Here is a 21,490-nt window from a genome sequence, read left to right on the forward strand (position 1 = left end):
ACACATAAAATGGTGTCTTGATAAGCATAGCTGATGAAATTTCAATCTGAATTCTAAGTGAGCTCTTAGGTACAGCATTTTCCATGCTAAAGAGAATATGATAAGTCACCCATTTCTTTAGAGTTGGAGGAATCAGCTACGAAGGAGCTGAATTCTTCGTACAGCATGTGGAGATGGAGGACTCCCGTCCAGGGAGGTGCTCCACTGGCTGCAATGACCCTGTGTGTCAAGGTGCATGAATGCAGAGTACAAGCGCAGAGCCTTGAGTGGAGTGAAAAGGACAGCACCACTTCAAGAGCAAGGCTCACTACTGGGGAAGGCACTGCCAGGACTTGGCTCCTGGATTTCTGGAAGATTGGAAAAGCACCTTGTGTTACAGTAATTCTGATGATCTCTTCCAGAGCTCCACTCTTTTTAGCATCTCCTCCTCCTCCTCCTCCACCACCACCACATCCTCCTCCTCCTCCTCCTCCTCCTCCTCCTCCTCCTCCTCCTCCTCCTCCACCTCCACCACCACCACCACCACCACCACCACCACCACTACCACCACCACCACCACCACTACCCATCACTACCACCACCACCACCACCTCCCTCTCTTTCAACCCAGGAAAGTTGATTCCTCCATCAACATCAAGCTGGTGCTCCTTACTTCTTCACCTTTCTAGAAAGCTGGGGATTCAACTCGTTCTCTACTCTGGCATTCTCTCAACGTAACTCAGCCTTTCAGTACGTCTCTTCAACAGCACTGAGCTTGGCAGTGTGCGGGCACTTTTCCGAGTGTGAAGTTATTTTGGCAGCTGCTTCTCACATCTGCTGTGAGGTCAACCACAGAAGACTGAACAGATCCTAATTTCAAAGAGAGCCCCACCAATAAGCCTTTGCCAGCTGGACACACCAGGTTCTCCCTCTGGTGACTCTGGAAACCGAATTGTGCACTCAGGACATTGGGCAGCAGCTCCACAGCCACAGCACAGCTTCCCAGGAATAAGTTCCACAGATAACAGCCTGTCTGGGGCACTGCAGCCATCCACAGGGCTGGGACCAGTAACTGTGGGACCAGCAGAAATTAACAGAACCTGCCGAACCTTCCAGCATTCTACCTGGAACCCAAACGGCAATGGTAGTCCCGGATTGGCCAGTCATATTGCTGAAAGGGAGAATTGAATAAGCTTACTCCATTATTATCTAATAATCATTTTATTTACCTCCTTTTTACTGCTTGAGCATCAGTACAAATAAAATTAAAAAAATCAAACACATCAATCTGGAAAGAGAAAAATTAGGAGCCTATTAAAGGAAAATACTGCCTACTGCTTATGACTCATGCAAAGTATCACAGAGAAGTTACCTTTTGCTTGAGTCAATGAGCTCCAGAGGGCTGACTTGGAATATAGTAGGCCAATGCAATTTTTGCATTAATGCTACCTGTTGTTTTGCACACTACTTGTGTCTGCACCACTCATAAAGTCACAGAAAAACATTTACTTCCATCTCTGATACAAATACAGGGGGAAGAGTAAAAGTGAAAGTTCACTTACAGAGAATGAATGTGTTTCTGATAACTAATAATCATAAAAATAATTATACAATCTAGTTAGTACTGCCTCAGATCTGAAAATAGACTGAGCTGCTCCATCAGAAACAAAAGACCAAAAGCCAAAAACAATCGTGCCTACACTGCCCTTTAAAAGAAATAACATCTGAAATACAAAGTGGCAGACCCCTCCTTTTAGAAAAATGATTGCCTTGTTCATAAATAAGCCTCATCTAATTTATTTATTTTTAGATGAAACTCTTAGGGACTTATACAAATTTGAGCACAGAGTTTCCAAATAATTCATAAAAAACACATGAACCTATCTGTGTGATAGAATGGAGGCTTCCCAGTGAAGTAGAAGAACAAGGGATGGAGGGATGGAAGCCAAACCAATTTATGCTTCACCTCACTTGAGAGTTAGAAGATCTTGGTAAGTGACCTGCCTTTCGAGTTCTCATTTGGAAAATTCAGGTAGTAAGATCTTCTCTACAGGATTTTTATGAGAATCAAAAAGCTATTGTGTGTGTAATCCAGAATTTAAAATTATAATTTTCACTGAAGTGTCATGTTTGTTGGATAGGGTATAACAATGTAAGATGCAAGAATAAACAATATATGGACAAACTAGATGACTAAGAATCAGTTTCAGAAACTTTTCAGGAATCCCTGAGCCAAAGAGAGATCAAGATCAAATGATGTTCAATAGGAGTATAACACAAACCATACATGTAGTTTTAAATGTTCTAGTAGTCACATTAAGAATAGCAAAAGTAAAAAAAAAAAAAAAAAAAAGGAATGTAAGGGAGAGCCACTCATTCAATACCAGACCCCAAACACTGATGTAGGTGACATCAACAAAGTCTTGTATTCCCGATTGGAAAGTCAGAAAGCAAACAATATGGGTAAAAATTGTTGCATGTTAATAGTGGGAAGGTTTAAGAACATTAAAGAAGAAAAGTGGGATAAAAAAAAAAAGAATAGCAAAAGTAAAATTCTGAAAAGTAATTTTAATATATTTTATCAAACTCAATACAGGTCATATATAAATGTGATACTTGCATGATTTGGTTCATATTGTCTTTAAAATCTGGTGTATGTATGGATTGGCAGCACACCTCACTGCACAGCATATTTCAAGAGCTTCCTACCACCATACAGCTAAAGGCTGCAGAATGGTAGAATCTAAGCACAGCGCAGCATCTAACACAATGGTTCTTGGGGTGCGATTTCTGGACAAGCAGCATCAGCACTGTCTGAGGACTTGGCTACAAATACAAAATCCCAGGCACCATCCCAGATCTATGGAATTGCAGACTGGCAGTAGAGCCTAGGATTGTGTTTTCATGAGCTCTCCAGATGATGGTGATGTCCACTTCAGTTTGAGGCGCTCATGTCTATAACAGCATAATTCTAACGGGCATACACACATCACGTAAGGATCTGATTCAGTAGGCTCCACATAGGACATGATCTCTAGCAAGCTTCCAGCAACAGGGATGATATTGGACCAGACCACATTTGGATCACTAAAGGGATGCCATCTCTTGGGTTGAGAGCCAAGATTGAGAATATGAGAGTGGGTAGGTAGAATAAAGAGGATTTTTAGCAAGAACGCTGTCTTATCCCATCTCCCAAGGGAAAACAGACTGTTGCTTCTTCCACCTGAAGAACAGTCAGGAGAGACTTCACAGGACTTGAGATGTTTCTCCCAGAGTTTGGAGCACTCTGATCTGAAGTCGGGTTTTTGCCTTCAGCATATGTGAAGTAGGAGTGACAGTGGTGAATCCCTCTGGCAAAGGAGTTATGTTTGGGTACAAATGTCCTCCTACAGTGCATGTTAGGGGCTGAACTGTATTTCTACAAATTCTTAAGTTGAAGTCCTAACCCCAAGAGCCCCAGAGTCTGCCTGTATTTGAAGATGGGGCCCAAAGAAATAATCAACGGCATGGCTTATGGGAGAGTTCTAATCCGAGATACCAGTGTCCTTATAAACAGAAGAGACTGGGACACAGACAACACAGACCTAGGGGATCATGTCATGACACAGCAGGGATGCTGCTATCTGTAAGTAAAAAGAGGGGCAGCAGAGAAACTAAAGCTCTCAACATCTTGATCCTGGAGCGTCAGTCTTAAGAACCAGGAAAAGAATAAATGCCTGTTGTTCAGGCCAATCAGTTGGTGCTGCTCTGTTTGCACGTCCCAAGTCACCTAATACATCGTGCTTTGGCTATGCAAATGTGAATTTTATAAGAGAAGCAAACACTACTTCAAAATATTTTAAGCTCCAACATGAAAAGTACAAGAGGATTTCACAGCCAGAGCCTGGAAAGTGGCAGGCAGGTGCTGGGTGAACAAGCAATGAAGAGATCCAGCCTAGGGCTTGCAATTGCAGCTGGAAGCCCCACAGGGAGCCTCTGACAAGGCCACATGGCAAGACAGTATGTGAGACAGAACCACCTCGAACATTTTAAATACTTCCAAAGAATGTTATGTTTGATTTACAGCTGATGTATTTTTCCATATCCATATTTTAAATACATGTGTGTATATTAATATTTGTATTTGCTATTTTCTACATGTTTCACAGACCAAGAGCATTCAACTAACAAACAACCCCATGGAGCGGGTGTTTTGCACTGTGGCTAATCACTGAGTTGAACATCCACGTCCTCCACCATAGTTGCTGGATGGGAGTCCTGACTTAGTTTCCTGTTCCAGCTTGCTGCTAATGTGCACCCTGGGAGGCAGCAGATGACGGCTCATGAAGTTGGATTCCTGCCATCCATAGGCGAGAGCTGGACTGAGTTTCTAGCTTCCAGCTTTATGGATCTTCGGGAATGAACTAGCAATTGGGATCTCTGTCTTTCTGTTTCCCTGCCTTTCAAATAAATATATAAACAAATGAAAATTTTAAAATAATAGAAACAGGGGCTGGCACTGTGGCATAGAAGGTAAAGCCATCACTCGAAGTGCTGGCATCCCATATGGGTGCCAGTTCAAGTCCTAGCTGCTCCACTTCTGATTCATCTCTCTGCTGTGGCCTGGGAAAGCAGTAGAGGGGTCCAAGTCCTTAGGCCCCTGCACCCACGTGGGAAACCTGGAAGAAGCTCCTGGCTTCAGATCAGCACAGCTCCAGCCATCGTGGCCAATTGGGTAGTGAACCAGCTCTCTGCCTCTCCTCCTCTCTCTGTTTAACTCTGACTTCCAAGTAAATAAATAAATCTTAAAAAACAAAAACAAAACAGCCCTGATCCCTTTCTTCACTCTCTGCAGTTGGCATATGGAGAGAAGGTGAAGGACAGAGGAGGCCAGTGTGCCTTCTCCACTCTGTGGAGCCCTACACAAAAGGGGAATGCAAGACAGTTATCATTTGATTTCAGATGATCATCAGGAATTAGAGATTCAGTCTTCAGCTTTGTACTATGCTATGACTTAAAATAAGGTCAAGGCTTTCTTTCTAACAAAGTTCAAGGAATTCATAAACTGTCCACTCTTTTCTTATGGGAACACATGAGCACCCAGGAAATGAAAAGTTGTGTCAAGGTCATGATGACATTTTATGAGAGCTGATTATTGACAGAGATTAAGTGTTGCATAATATGCCATATGCACTAGGTTCCCATATTCTCTCCTCAAATAGAAAAATGCTAGATAGAAAAGAAACCACTGACCATTAAGTCAATTATCATTGAAGGTGGACCCTAGACATAACACTGAACTTTATCATGGTCTCACGCATGGTCAACAAAATACCCTTTTTCTCCCAACATCAAGAGAGTAGGTCTCCACAGTGTGGAAGTCTGTGCCAATTATTCACTTTGAAGTCTCCTGCTAATAACGTATCTGCATTCTGTAGCTCTGAGTCAATAATATTTTGTTTTTAAAAAGGTTCCACTTAAAAGTGCTCTACAAGAGAACACTATCTACTGGGAGAGTAAAAAGCACAATTAAATAGGTTTCTGGGTTTTATTGGCGGATTTCAGTCTTTGATCAAAACACATCAACCTGGTTAAAACACACACACACACACACAAGGTTTGCAAGTAAATATACCTGTACTGACCTATTTTCCAACATATTTCTTGTGACCTCTGGTTCCTGTTATTCTGTGCCTTACAAGTTCTGAAAGCCAGTCTGGTATTTTCTGTCATTTACTAAACCTTACTCACAAGAGGAGGTAGCTATATGTTAAAGGACATGATAGACTGTAAAATGTACAGAAAAATCATCCATATTATTTTAATGAGGATTTCAAATTGACAACATGTGAAAAGCAATTCAATGGGAATAGAGTGGCAGAATTTTCATGAGCACGAAGACATTACAATAGTGACAGTTATTTCAATATTCAATCAATTTTCATTAATAGTATCTTACTGAAAGATGTGTATTTGTCAGGCACCATCTTTGAAAGATACAGATACTTCCCTCCTAGAAGTGAGGAATCAAGAACAGTAATAGTCTGAAATTCCATACTATAGCCTGGTGAATAAAAAAGCTGTAGAAATTCAATCTGCAGGTCTAATTATCAGCCATAGCACTACATTCATTCAAGTATTTCCCCTTTTCTCAACACATCTTTCATATTTAAAGTCAGATACCCTACTAGTGAAGATAATTACAAAAACCTTAGAGTTCTGACCTTTTATCAGACTCAGCAATCCTCAAGTAGTGTTGAATTGTCAATCCTGATGCAGTATTTTTTTAGGATTTTAACATATTTTATAAAAATATGGAATGCTTCATGAATTTGCGTGTCATCCTTGCGCAGGGGCAATGCTAATCTTCTCTGTATCATTCCAATTTTAGTATATGTGCTGCCGAAGCGAGCACTTGATGCAGTATTTTTAAAACGACAATACATCTCAAAATTCTGATAATTCTAATTATATTCCCTTTTTGATCAATTCCATTTTCTGTTTCTCAAAGGATGTTATATTTTCTGATTGGATATGTATTTAAGAATAACTGACAATGAACAGGTTTTTTTTTTTTTTTTTAACCTCCCTATTCCACCAACATTCACTAAGAGCCTGTGCTGTGCCTGTAGACCCTATGCTGGAGCCTGGGGGTGTGGCAGGGGGATGAATCAATGAAACACAGCTTCCAACTGTGGAAAACGCATGATTTAGGAGAGTATTGTAACATGCAGACTCATGACTTATAATGAAATCAGTTACATCTTTCTACCAAGAAAAGAATAGTAGGTTATTTGAGACAGAAGTTGGAACTATTGACAATGCCTGGAGAAACTCAGAACAGTTTTGCATTTCCCATTTTATACTATGGAAAATGGCTCAGTGCAGACAGACTGCTACACGGGAGCACACTTGTGGTGTGAAAGTCATTGAAAGATAGAAATCTAATACCCAATGCAATTTCCATTTCCACTGAAGCTTTAGGATTGGGGTGACTTAGCACAGTGCTAGACCTGTAATAGCTTCTCAATAAATACTCAATGATTGAATGTTTCCAAGGAAGTAGGATTAGGGAATGTCAACGCCTCATCCTGTTTTTACATCTCGATATGTCCTATATCAAATGTGACCTCTTTTTGAAAAACCTGTAGCTCTATACCTAGAGCTCTGGTGAACCAAGAAGGCAGCAAATGACAAACCAAGTGAGAGAATGAAAGGGATTCTCCTTAATCTCTTCCATTGTAAGTTCTCAGAACATCCCCCTACTGCAGGGAACCCAACCACATCTTCAGACAAGGCGCAATCCTGCCAGGAAAATGTCTGGTGCAAAAAGGCTTTAGTTTCAAGAATAATAAAGGATATTTTGTTTAAAATCACATATCCAATTTAAGTCCAAAAATGTGAGGGTGGAATACAAGTAGAAGAGGTTTGCAACAGTGAGAATAACTATGCCAGTCAAGCCAATAAAGCAATTTTATCCTAGGTTGCAGCTATGTGACTAACTTAGCGATGAAATTCCTCTCTGTGTCTCAGAACACTCTGTAGAACACAAATTTCAGAAATTACAGGCTACTGATTTATTTTCAGAGACTTATTGTTTTGGAAACTGGGGATGCGTGGTGCAAGCATGACTTTTGTAGTACATCCCACAAACACCAAGAGTCACAGGATGAGCCCACCTCTATCAGAGTGTGAGGCGTGATGACCTTTAACTACACATTTCTTTATCAAGAGCTATCTTATCAAGTTTTGTCTTATCACCTGGCAAAGTACCTTTGACATATAAAAAGCATTTAATAGGGGCCAGCACTGTGGCATAACAGGTAAAACCACCACCAGTGGTGCCAGTATCCTATACGGTTACTAGTTCCAGGCCCGCCTGCACCACTTCCAATCCAGTTCCCTGTTAATGAGCCTGGCAAAGCCGTAAAACATGACCCAAATCCTTGGGCTCCTGCACCCACATGGGAAACCCAGAAGAAGCTGCTGGCTTCTGACTAAATGATGACTTAAGTATTGTGAGATAAGCGGTATTTCAACTTCAGTCTTAGATCTGAAGGTCAAAATAGAAAGCTACACACATGGTATAGTGCAGTAGTTAGCAAACTTCTGCTGTAAAGAGCTAGGCAAATATTTTAAGCTTTTATGGCCAAACAATTACTGTGTGCAATCATTCAACTCTGCCATTGTACTGGAAAAGCAGCCATAAACAATAAGAAATAAATGTGTATGGGGGAGTTATTTATCTAAATGGGCAGTGAGCAGGATTTGGCCTGTGGTCTATAATTTCCAAACCTGTCGTCATGTCTTCAAGATAAAGGTAAGAAACAAAGTTTTAAATAATTATTTATCTGAAAAGTCTGCTCTGATTTTGCAAAAAGAAAAATCAACATTAGGCCTATAAAATGAGAAAAGGGACATTTGGAATAGCTAGTTTGCTTAAGATAAAATGTTTGGAATATGGTCTTTATTTCCCTATGTATTTGACCTAGAGAATTAGGTTGAAAACATCATTATGCAACATACCACTGAATCAAGTTACCTAAATATCTATTTTCACTAGAGACAGCACAGGCTTTGTACTATTCCTGTTTTGGGAAGAAAAGAGTACAAGGGAGGAAAGGAAAAAGAGAGGGAAATAGTGAGGGAGGAAGAGACCTTTCAAGTGCTCCTTCTTCATATTTTTATATCTGCACTCAAGTGCATTTGCATGTAGAGATTCACATTTTTTGCAAATAATTCTATTTTATGTTCTATTACAATGCTAAAGCCAAACAATTTTACAACCCTAATATTTATGCAATTTATATAGCAAGTTGCTATCTTGCTTCAAAAATTGCAAGAAAATAACCACTGCTATGATATAAAACACAGCTTTGGAAAAAGAAAACCTCTTCTAAGAAACTTGTATAAGCAAATGATTTTAACTAATAAATGCAAAGTGTGTCAGGTGCAAAGTACTGACTGCGAAAATTTATTTGTTGCTTTGACTATATAAACATAATGAGTTTGACTCCCAGGCACCACAATTTAATGTTAGAAGTAAACAGCTTGTTCTCCTTTCCTGTTTTTCTAGATTTAACTTGCGATAGAAGAAAAAATGTCATTCTAATGACAATAATTGTTGCCTAATGGCAGGCATGCTGTCAAATTAGCCTAAGTGTCCGTTTAAAAGCAAACTTCTACGTGGTTTGCAAAACTATTAAGGCTATTAGTTGAAACATGGAATGGATTTATTTTGCTCATTGTATTAACCTCATCTTGCATACTCATCAGTTCCTTACGTAAGGCAAAGTCAATACACCTTGATGTTTTATAGAACTGAATCGAGCATCAAGCCATTCCCTTTCAGAAGCTGCACACTGCCCTAACGAGGGGGTGACTTCATTGCCGGAATTGCCATGACTGATAACCAAATGAAATCTCAGTAAGAGTTCTCGTGGAAAATGAATTTATGTGACCATTTGCAAAATATAATTAGTAGCAAATAAGCTTTGCTTGATAGGGTCATAGGTTCTTTGATCTGTAAAACCAAAAAATAAGCACTTTTTATCCTAGTTAGAAAAAAACTTAAGAAATTGTATAAAATATAAAATGTCTATTTAATAACAAATACATAGAGAAAAAGATTTCTATCCTTGAAAAGCTTGTACACTCAGAAATAAAATCTAACCCATGTGATATGGATTGACGATGTGCACAGTATATCATCAACCACCTTTTCATCAGAGATGGGAAAAAATTTAATCCTTATCAGTCCAGTCCTAGTGCTATAATTAATTTGGGCAACACCATTTTCTATTAGAAAAACATCCTCATAATTTTAAAACAAATAATGCATTCATCTTACTCTTTGGCAAATTTATCCATTCATAGCCAGCTCATTTATCCACTCCAGGATCCCTGATCCAGACTGCCTGTTCAAGGCACTTAGCTTAAGAGTATAAACAAAACTGACACGAAGCCACAACACATTCAAGTATCTAAACATGTGAAAGCGGACAGACAGAGCAGGGTAAGAGGAGAGCAAAGTGTTGAGAATACTGTTCTAAGGTCCTGGGGCATGCAGGAAGGGCCAGCACTGTGGCACAGTAGCTTTAGCTGTGGCCTGAAAGCCTAGCATCCACATCACAGCACCAGTTTGAGTCCAGGCTGCTCTGCTTCCAACCCAGCTCTCTGCTAATGAGCCTGGGAAGCAGTGGAAAATGGCCCCAGGACTTGCAGCCTTGTTACCCACGTGGGAGACCCAGATAGTGTCCCAGGCTCCTAGCTTCTGCCTGGCCCAGTTCCAGATATGGAATGAACTCATGGATGGAAGATCTCTACTGCCCCCGCTACTGCCCCTGCCTCTCTCACTCTGTTTCAAATAAATAAATCAATCTTTTAAGAGTAACTAAATAAAGAAGGATAACTTTAGGAAAAAAGTGTTTTCTGTACCATGGAAGATAAAATGCGCATGCAGTTCCAAAGCTTCACTACCACTGTTGTTTAAAAAGGACAAGCCATTTGTACATTCCCAACACAATGGAAGGTTCCCTATGTTAAAAGAAAAAACTGGAACCAGTCACATGTAACATAGTTTACTTGAGTGCAGAAAAAGGTTCTAGAACCAAGAAACATCCCAAAACAAAGATGGTTCCAGACATCCCCATTACTGCATGAATGGGTTATATTCACCATCAGAGAAAAGGAATTGACACACTTAAATAACCCAACAGATGGCAGTCAGCATTTCGCTTAGAAAGACCTGGTCTAACCAGCTGTCAGCCTGTAACTGGCTGTTGCTCATCTATTGTGATTGGCTGAGACTCAGTTGCATGGTCACAGATGCATATTCTTAGGTTAGGTTGCAATTCATTGACATATAAAACCACAGTACTACAGTAGGGTTCAGTAGGCACAGAATGCTACAGCCCAAACCCTCCCTGAGGTTGTTCCAGACCAAATCCATTTTGGCTCAACACTAACAACTTACTCCACTGGCTTATTTCATTAGGATGATTAATATCTAACACCATTTTTGGTAAATATTACAGTAGAAAAACTTAACATTTACTCTTTTTATTATTCAATTTTAAGCATGTCTAGAAAACCTGTCACAATGAATCCTTTTTGGAAAGGTTAGCATAACATCACATAATTTAGTATCTTTATTAATGCGAATCAACTTTATGTAAAGTGCTAGAACATTCTATCATGCCCTTCTCCAGCTAAAAACACTTTAGTGTTGGGCTGATTCAAAAACATTTTTAAGACTTCTGATGTTAACTTTGCTAATTGCAATCTGACTTTTAACACATGATTTTCTTATTTATCAACCAGAGATATTTATGACTCTATTATGCATGTTAACAATATATATATGCATATCTATCATCAACCACTCTCTTGTCACACCACAATAGTGAATGTTTGATTGGTAATTCTACTCGAAGCTTCAATTACATTCTGAAATCTCTGCTCCCTATTTCATCAACCTTAAACCTTAACACAAAGTAGCCTTTCCCTTGTCCATTATCTCTTGAGTTTGCCTCCCCAAAACTATCAGCTATAACTTTCCTTTTAAACTATCAGAGTTGAAACTCTTATATTTGATTCTACAAGTTATATCTATATTGAAAAAAATGGGCTCCAAGGTGGCCATCTTGACATGTGCTGAGTGTCTCCCAGAGTTTGCAAGTCACGTGGACTGGTATGGATACATGCCTTTAAAGAACCCACAATGCTGGATTTCAGAGGTGACAGTTTTCTCTATGTGTAACATGCAACAGTGCAATCAGCAAACTGTGCTGGGACAGGAGAAGGCCCAGGGATATTTTAATAGTCTATTGTGAAATATTAACAACTGAACTGGCAAAGTCTTCGTGTGTGTGTGTGTGTGTTTCTGTGTCTGTGTGTTTATGCATTTTAGTATGTAAAAATGAATCTAACAGTCACTGAGACTACCTTAAACTTCAGTTAGAGTTAAGATTAGCCCCTCAGCACAAGAAAGAAAATAAATTCATCTTGGTCTCACTTAGTCTACCTGAGGATTCCAGTGTCAACACATACGTTAGAACACAGCATCTAACACAGAGAGGCCAAGCAATCACTCTTGTATATCAATTAATATTTACTGCAAGTGTACATGAGAATTTCCAGGTATTTTTATATGATGGTTAGTTCAACATAAAACCTACATAACCGATTTCGAGAAGGGAGGCCAGACATAACATTATGGCCTTGATATAGAGTTCCAGTAGTTTATAGTACAGATAAATATTAGTCATTTTAACCCTTTATTTTGCCTTCTCTCTTCCCCACCTCCAAAAATGTTGCATAAACATTAACATTATAAAATATATTTAATAAATTCATGCATAGCATTATTTTATGTAAATTTGCACATACATATTACACTATCACTATATCATAATATTGACAAGAAACCCTTAAAAACAGTGGAGATATGAGGGTGTTGAATTGCAGTCTCTGGGAATTGGACTATGGAAAAAAATCTGAAAACCTCTGTTCCTTTGGAAGGGCCTATGAATTACAGAGATATTAGAACTCCATAATTCCCACTTAACAGAAGCAAACACCTAGACTAAAATAACTTAATTCAATCAAAATGATTTAAGCTCAGGAATTGTCTCCAAAGTTTGTGATCTTAACCACCACAGTTGGTCTTCACTCAGGATTATGCACCTTTTCAGGATGTTTGGGAACGGTGCAATGATCCTCAAGTTTGGCTTTCTCAACCCAACCTGCAGGGTATTATTTAAAGATAAATGGCACACTACTTGACACCCAAATAATCCCAATAAACAGCATTCTCATTTCAGCATAAGAATAAAAAGATACAGCAGTGATTAACAAATGGCCTGTAAGTACAAACTTCTGGAATTGAGCAATGTTGTTAGAGTTCAGTTTGCATGATTGACATTTCTTTCACATGCTCCATAATCCACATCAGCAGAAACAGACGGGCCATCTGCTTCCAAGTTTCCCATCTCTATATAGCTCAGACATACATGTGATAGCCAAATGAAGAGAGGAAAAATGGCAATCCTTGTGTACGGTCTGTCATCCCTTACTGCCTCCTTTTCAAGGTTAAACTTTCTTGTGATGAAGAGTCAACCTTCTAAGAGCAGAAAATAAACTTTATCCATACTTCGACTCTATGTGTAGACTCACACAGATTGAAACAGGGCTATTTTTATATAACAGGATTGAGAAACTGCATTAATTCCAGCTTAAAAAGCAGATAGAGAAGCAATAGACAGAATCTCCTCTAACTATAATGTCTCTAAGTCCTCTTAACACGTGGTTTCAGTCCATTACAATATAGAAAAAGGTTTTATATGTAAGGCAACAAGGCCGAGGTGAAATTTTTGAAGATAGTAAGATGGAGTACAGGTGGAATGAGGACACGGTCTTACCAAGAAATCACTTCTATTGGATCTTTTATTTTTACCCATTAATGCACAAGGTTTCAACTGTCTAAATTCCATATTGGGGTATTAGGACAAGATTCTATCCAGGTACTGACACTCTACATGTTACAAATCTTCATATTCAATAAAATCAATTTCTCAGAAAAAAAAAAAAAAACTACCCCCCAAAAAAAATTTCACTCCAAATTGTAGTAAATACTTGGGGAAATCACAAAGATTCTTTAGGAATCTTTGTATACTCTTTTAATAACCTGTAGGCAGAGTTTTCTTGTATCTATGGAGCTCAGCCTGCCTCAAATTTCAAATAAGCTTCAAAAAGTCCACTGCTCACGTAAGAGCACAGAACACAAAGATGAAGTCACAAGACCAGTTATGTTAATATTAGATCTGTTGTCTTATGGGAGCCTCCCTGTTTCTGCTTTTGTCAGCAGTTAAAAAATTCATATAACATAAAATTTATCATTTAACCGTTTTAGAATACACAACTCAGTGGTATGAAGTACAAGCCTCACTACTGTTCATCTCCCGAACATTTTTATCATTTAAATTGGAAATTATATACTCATAAAATAAAACTGCATCCTCATTCTACGTCCTGGCAACCTCTATTGCACTTCCTGCCTCTAGGAATTTGGCTCTTCTGTGTACTCATTAAAGAGGAATCCCACGACACGTCTTATTTCACTAGCAGAATATTCCCAGGTTCATCTATATAGTATTACAGATCAGAATTTCATTTCAATATAAGATTTCACTGCATATGTATACTGCATTTTGTTTAGTCATTTATTTATTCAACTGTTATAGAACACTGGAGCAATTCCCATGTGTGAGTTATGATGAGAAGTGAAGCTTTGAAAAGTGCTGCATAAAAGTCTCTTCAAGTTCCTGCTTTCAATTCTTTGGAGTAGAAGTGGAATTGCAGGATGATATGGTAATTCCGGGCTTTAATTTTTTAAAGGAACTGTCACACTCTTTGCCACAGCTGCTGCACCATCTTACGTTCCCATCAATACTACACAAGGATTGCGATTTTTCCACATGTTCATAAAAACTTGTTTATTCTGCTTTTTTAAAAAAACCCATCCTAATCGATGTGAGGTGGTGTTTCATTGTGGTTTTAATTTGTATTTCCCTAATTATTAGTGATCCTGATCATCTTTTAATGTGTTTGGGCATTTGTTTTCTTTAAATAAAAGTATATTCAAGTCCATTACCATTTCCAAGTGAGTTTGTTTTTCATTTCAACTTTTAGGATTTTTCACATATTCTGATACATAGATAGATACATAAAGATACATACATATTAGTCACACATATCAGGTATATGATTTGCAAAACATTTTTGAATACACTATCTCTTCATTAAATGATCTAGGTATTTTTATTGAAAGGTATTTGACTATATATGTGAGTATTTATTTTTAGCTCTCTGTTCTAGTACATGGGTCTCTATGTCTTTATGTCAGTACCACACTAAATTACTATACCTTTCAAATAAGTTTTGAAATTAAGAAGTGTGAGTTCTCCAACTTAGTTCTTTAAAGATTGGGAATATAGGCGGGAGGGATGGTAAGGTAGGAAGAGTTACTATATTTCTAAATTTGTATATATGAAACACATGAAATTTGTATTTCTTAAATAAAATTTAAAAAAATTTAAAATATTGTTTTTGCTGTTGAAGATCTTCAAGATTCCATATGAATTTTAAGAATTATTTTCTACTCCTAAAAATACATTTATTGGGATTTTGATTGCACCACATCTGTAGATCACTTTGCATGCTATTGAAATCTTAATATTAAGTCTCCCAATGTATACCAGACAATAGCTGTGTAGTTTAGCTGTATTCATGTAATTGCTAGATGGATCTCATCATGGTAATCATCCAGTTTTTTGTTGTTTTCTCTGTTGGACATTATAAAAATGACTATATAAATGGTTGTACCTGGTGGGCACATATGTTGTATTAGGATTGCAGAAATTTCTGTTAGAGAGAAAACTGCTAAGCTAATGTTCAGATGGAATGATTTCTATTTAACAGTGACACAGATACTAAGTAACATAATCTTCCAATACAAATTGATGTGTAATCAACCCAAGCTGAGATCTCTCTTTTCGTACCTATAAAATTGTATAATTGTACATATATCCATAAAATTATCACTATAAATCACATATCTATAAAATAAGCAGCATTCAGTTTGTTCTGAAAGGAGAGAGAGAGAGAGAGAGAGAGAGAGAGAGAGAGAGAGAGAGAGAAGGAAAAGGATTAGAAGAAGAAGGAGAAAGAAAGAGAAAAAGAAAGAGAAAGAGAAAGAGAAAGGAAGAATGTTCCATCTGCTGGTTCACCTCCCTAATGGCTAGGATTGGGCAAGGCTGAAGCAAGAAGCTGGGAATGGAACCTAGTTCTCCTGTATGGGTGGCAGGGACCCGACACTTGAGTCATCATCACTGCCTCCCAGGATACACATTAGCAGGAAGCTATAATCAGAAAAATGAGCCAGGATTCATACCCAGGCACTTAAAATGGAGCAAAATTAAGTTCAGTTAGAAGAAATTTCCAATTAGAACACAGCCCCTATCACTTCCTCTCCAGGAAGCTGAACAAGAATGCACAACTTATTTTGGAACAATTATACCTCACCACCAAGCTGTCTGCTTGCTGCATACACTGAAACATTGGGTGGTACACTGAATAGACAGAGAGCATTACAGATGCAGCACGAAAGAGCGAGACCACAGCTGACAGTGCAAACCACACATGCACAACTTCTACAAAATGCAGCTTCCTGGTGCTGAAGGAAGTGCACGCAGAAATGAGCCACTGCAGGTCTCTGAAGACCTCAGGACAATACACTGCAACCACAAGTCTCTTCAATGCAATTAAAGGTATTACAGTAAGATGCAGTTCTGACAATAAAACTAGACAGCTTTTACAAGGAAAAGCTTTTCTAGGAAGCAGAGTATGTTTTAATCAAATTGCACACTAAAAGCTTATGTAGTATAAGGGAAATTCTGAAGTGGAATGTGAAAGGTGCCTTCTTTTGAACAATTTACTGTTTGGTATTCCCTAAGTGCCTATGAAGTCCCCTTTTCCTAGGAGATATGGCTCAGAAAAGATTGATGAAATGTGGCAGGGCAGCATCAAGGCTGTGGGACCATTAATTTAAAATGCCTTTCCCTTTCATCCTCCAGTGTAAATTGCTGAGCAATCATCATCCTTCTTTACCTTTTGCTTTTGGTGATGTAGTTTGTGTCACGCCAGGATCATAGTTCTCTGACATTAATTATGAACCACTGAGATCTACTTTTTTACCTCATGCCCACAAGGGCAAATTCTGTGAGGAGAGATGGGATAAACTGAATTCATAGGCTCTTATTGAAGATTTCATTTCAGCCAGAGACTTTACACACCAGCACTGGAGAATTTTTTTTTCATTCTAAAAGCTATAAAGAGGTCAGTGTTGCATTCAGGTCTACATAATGTTGAAAACTTTAAAAAAGGGGAAAAAAACAATCTTGAAGATGCTTCCCTTGTGGGCACCTCAAATTCAAGTTCAGCACTGCAATCCATCTTAATCTAGCAACCAAACATTCTTAAGACACACAATCTGGGAGGCTCAACTGGAGAAGATAAGCAAGCGGCCACCTTGAGAATCAGCAAAGGATGGTCCCACACCAAAGATATCTAATGTCCTTCAAGTTCATAAGTCACCAAGCACTCTAAGCTATTTTAAAATCTATGGATAAAATATTTAAGCATCATTTTTACTTCATTACAAAAGTTTCCTTTAAATTTCCATAGACATATTTAATTTCATGCCCAAGGATATGGGGAATGGAATTCTGATTTTTGTCATATGAATGTGTCTCGGAATACATGTGGTAGAACTCGGTTTTTTCACCTTCAGTTTGTCAATGTCAAAACATATTCCTCATAGCGAAAGTCTCTGAAGTTAATATTTCCTCACAAGTATTATCCTAAATAGATCTTACCCACCCAAAGCTATTTGTAAATGACCAAATCATTGGTGCAATCAGAAAGGATAAAGTCTTAAACTTTTTTCTCTTTTGTCCAAACAGAAAACTGATAGCCAATTGAATGTTGTTGCTGCTGCCATTTTAAGTAAATAATTACTGTTAAATTTCAGTTACACCTGCTGAAGGAAATGGAATTCTACTTCAGGATACAAATTATATTGCATAGATAATTCTTCCACTGAACATAAACTCATAAAACTCATGAAATTCATCACTGTATTGTAGAAAGTTATTGATAAGGTTATTGATAGGGTTATTGATAAGGTTATTATCTAAACTTAAAGTGAACAAATGGAATAATTAACTTTTATTTAACATACAACCCTCCTAGTTTCCAAAAGGCTGAGATACACAACATTTCTCTACACATCCTTTCAGTGCTGCCCTCACGCGGGAGTCACTGAGGCAGAGTTCTCCTTGCCTCTAGTCCCTTCCCATTTCTCTGTGCCTTCCCTGCAGGCGGCCTTGATTCTCCTCCCTCTCAGAGCCAACACCTTCAGTAGGCCCCGTAAGAAGCTTTCTGTAACCCACAACAGACAGCATCACTGATGCTGCCACAGGACAGCTGGCCCAGCTCGGTCACACTGCCTTGTGGTTGTGTGCCTCCCGCTACCCTCACCCATCCGCCCTTCCAAGAGACTCAGCATTCTGTGGGTAGATCTGAGTCTTATTTCTGATACGATCTCGCAGAGCGCACTACAGATCGGAGGCCATGATCTTTATCCAGTGGCACCCAACACATACACTTGTTAAGTCACTGGAGAACAAACACACAACTCTAAGAACAGATGTGCAACAAAAACAGGGTTGATAGAGAACTTATGTGATAATTTGTACAAAGGGCACATTTTTATATTAAGAAGGTGCCCCTTAATTTAATAAAAATAATGTAATGATTTTTTAAATTGTATCTGAGAAAATAAATTAAAGGTCAAAATTTCTGTTGAGGAGGATGGAGTAAGTTAATGTTTACCCATAAGAAGCCGTCAAGAATTCTAATGTCAGAAGATAGAACAAAAACAGAAGGGAACATATTAAAATGCTCAGAAGAGGCAGTAAACTGGGGCCAGAGAAGTGCTCTGCTCTTCTTACCTTACAAACACACAGAAGCTTCCCACCCAGAAAAGTGTGAATCTTTGGAGGATACTTCATGATTAACCAAGCGTTCCCCACAAACAGTCTCAACTCATATACTTATTAAGCTCGCAGTTAAATTGACATATAAGATGCAGCAATGAGGTAACATAACCAACTGGACCAACCCCTTCTTAAGCTCACTTGAAGGATAAGCTTGCCACAAACACTGGCAATGCCATCAGATGGAGCACTGTCACCAGACAGCCAGAAACCCCATGAGCTTTACTGGGACTGAAGGAAAGCACTTCAGAGATGATGGTCTCGGGATGCAAATGAGAAGCCGGTGTCAGATGACATCCAGAGCTGATGGAGTCACAGAAGACTGAACAGGGCTGAATGCCTGAGGCAGGGGAATCAGACTCACTACAGAAGAAACTGAACTCTTCAACCACAGAGGAAGTGGCCCGGGGGATTCTACATCTCTGTCTATTCAACCACAGAGGAAGTGGCCCCGGGGGATTCTACATCTCTGTCTAGGAACCAGGATTCCACCTGTGGTGGTTTAGTTTCAATCATAGTTCCTTTGTGTCGACAATAAGAAACAGAGTCCTGTGTACCTCCACTTTTTTTTTTAAGTTAGTGCAAACTGGACTGGCTGCAGAATTCCTCCCAACACTATCATTCGTCTGGATTTGTCTTGAGTAAATGGATGTATTGAATAACATCAGTGACCTACATGGCGAGAATCTGCAGGTGAGTGCTACTGAGTCTCTCTGGGATGTGACATCCAGTCTGCACATCTCCAGAGGCGGATCAAAGGCCATTCTGTGTGTCTCCAGTCTCAATTCAAATTAAAAAACATAATCATCAGACACACAGTAAAGGTCAGCCATTTTAAGAATGTATAGATACTTTAAAGTGACCAGAGAGGTGGCCAGGGTTGTGGCACAGTGGGTTAGGCCACTGCTTCCAAGTCCTACACCCCATACTGGAGCACCAAGTCAAGTTCCAGCGGCTACACTTCCAGTCAAGCTTCCTGTTAGTGCACCTGAGAAACTGGTAGAAGATGGCCAAGTGCTGGAGCCCTGCTATACTTCCATGTTCCAGGCTCCTGGTTTCAGCTTGGTCTTGCCACTGTTGTGGCCATTTTGGGGACTGAACCAGCAGATGCAAGACCTTTCTCTCTGTCTCCTCCTCTCTCTATGTTGCTCTAACTTTCAACTAAAATAAATATCTTTTCAAAAAATTACTAGAGAGAACGACATAAAGCAAATGCTATGAAGCCAGCAATATGTCATGGTGACATCTGTGGAGGATTCTATGTGCCACAACCAACTCTCATCTCTTGCAAAAAGGCATTTTCTGTGAACTGGACTTCTGAAGACGCCTTGTAATTTGCAGTTTAGAATCCAGATTCTAATCACCTGATGTCAGACTCACTGCTGTTGCATAAAATCAACCTGTATGTCAATACTATCAGCTATGTTTCTATTGAATATGAACACACAACTGCAGGATGAAGAAGCACTCCCTGCACTTACATATACACTAACACATACATGTACACAGACATCCATAAATGTGTGTTAGCTATATGACTGCACACTAACTCAATATTTTAGAAATTATCCATCATCTCTAATTGTATATATATTTCTGATCTTGGAGAACCATTTTAAAGAACTCTGAAGAAAATTTAAGGATTCAGAGATGGTAGAGCAATTAAATAACAAACTCAAAGTACAGAGATGAATTTTATCATCTATGTTAAGAAAAATCTTGGGCCAGTGCTGTGGCATAGCGGGTAAAGCTGCCACCCACAGTGCTGACAGCCCATATGAGTGCTGGTTCATGTTGCGGCTGCTCCACTTCCAATCCAGCTCTTTGCAATGGCCTGGGAAAGCAGTAGAAGATGGCCCAAGGCCTTGAGTCCCTGCACCCACATGGGAGACTTGGAAGAAGTTCCTGAATCCTGGATTTGGATTGGTGCAGCTCTGGCTATTGCAGCCAATTGGAGAGTGAACCAGCAGATGGGGAACCTCTCTCTTCCTCTCCCTCTCCATCTTCCTCTGACTCAGACTCTGCCTCTCTGTAACTCTGCCTTTCACATAAATAAATAAATCTTTAGAAAAAGAAAAAACATTTTCTTGAATAAATATATTTTGTCCTTCACAATATCATCTGCCTAAAACTTAAATTCAATCAATAACAAAATTTGTCTAATATCTTCGAGAACTTTAGTCGCAATTCCCTTCCATAATAAGTAATAAGACCTGACATTTCTTTTTTTCCAGTTATCACAGACCTTGGCTATTTCTGAATTCACGTGTTTGCTAACTTCTGTAAGAAACACACATGCGCACACACACATGCATACATTACTCTTCAGGTAATACTTAGGTAACAATGCTTTATTCATTTTTATCTGAGTCTGAGGTTATGCATAAGAATTCACTTTAGCATCTTTCTTTGCCTAGAAGTAAGCATATAATGATGTCAAAAGTATTGTCTCATAGAAAATCATAACGCAGTATTTGTGAATTCAAGGTTCTTTAAGTATTAAATTGGAAAGAGATCAATGTTTTTAAAAATGCTCAATAAACAGAAGCACTGAGAATATTCTGTCGCCCCATGAAATGGGTGCTCTGAACAAACACTAACACAGCCAAAGAGGAAGGGGGCCAGAACCAAGGGGGCCCGAAGCACAGGACTTCAAATGGGCCTCTTTTCAAAAACCTGAAAAGGTAAGAGGATGTGTTCAAAGCCTCAATGTTTGGCTTTCATTGCTTTGCATTCCAAAGCTTATCAAAGGAAGCTTTTCAACAGAATGAGAAACAGATGATCAGAATTCTTGTGTTTTTTTAATAGGCAGTATTCACCTATTAATGAAAAAAAAAAAGCTCCTCTAATGAATGCAACATGAACAAAAACATGCACATCATTTGCTCCATCTAAAATTCAATCCCCATACTACA

At 38.9% G+C, this 21,490-nt stretch overlaps 1 protein-coding gene and 1 non-coding gene across 2 annotated transcripts in view; both read right to left on the reverse strand.

Annotated features, from left to right (window-relative positions):
• The window catches only part of ZNF804B (zinc finger protein 804B), a 504,210-nt gene that overhangs the window by 288,996 nt on the left and 193,724 nt on the right, over window positions 1-21,490 (reverse strand). The gene's annotated exons all lie outside the window — the stretch shown is intronic.
• On the reverse strand, window positions 6,267-6,373 carry LOC133750155 (U6 spliceosomal RNA). Its single transcript, XR_009864657.1, has one exon. It is a non-coding gene; the product is annotated as a U6 spliceosomal RNA (small nuclear RNA).

Source organism: Lepus europaeus, chromosome 20 (genome assembly GCF_033115175.1).
Source record: "Lepus europaeus isolate LE1 chromosome 20, mLepTim1.pri, whole genome shotgun sequence".
NCBI classification, from domain to species: Eukaryota; Metazoa; Chordata; class Mammalia; order Lagomorpha; family Leporidae; genus Lepus; species Lepus europaeus.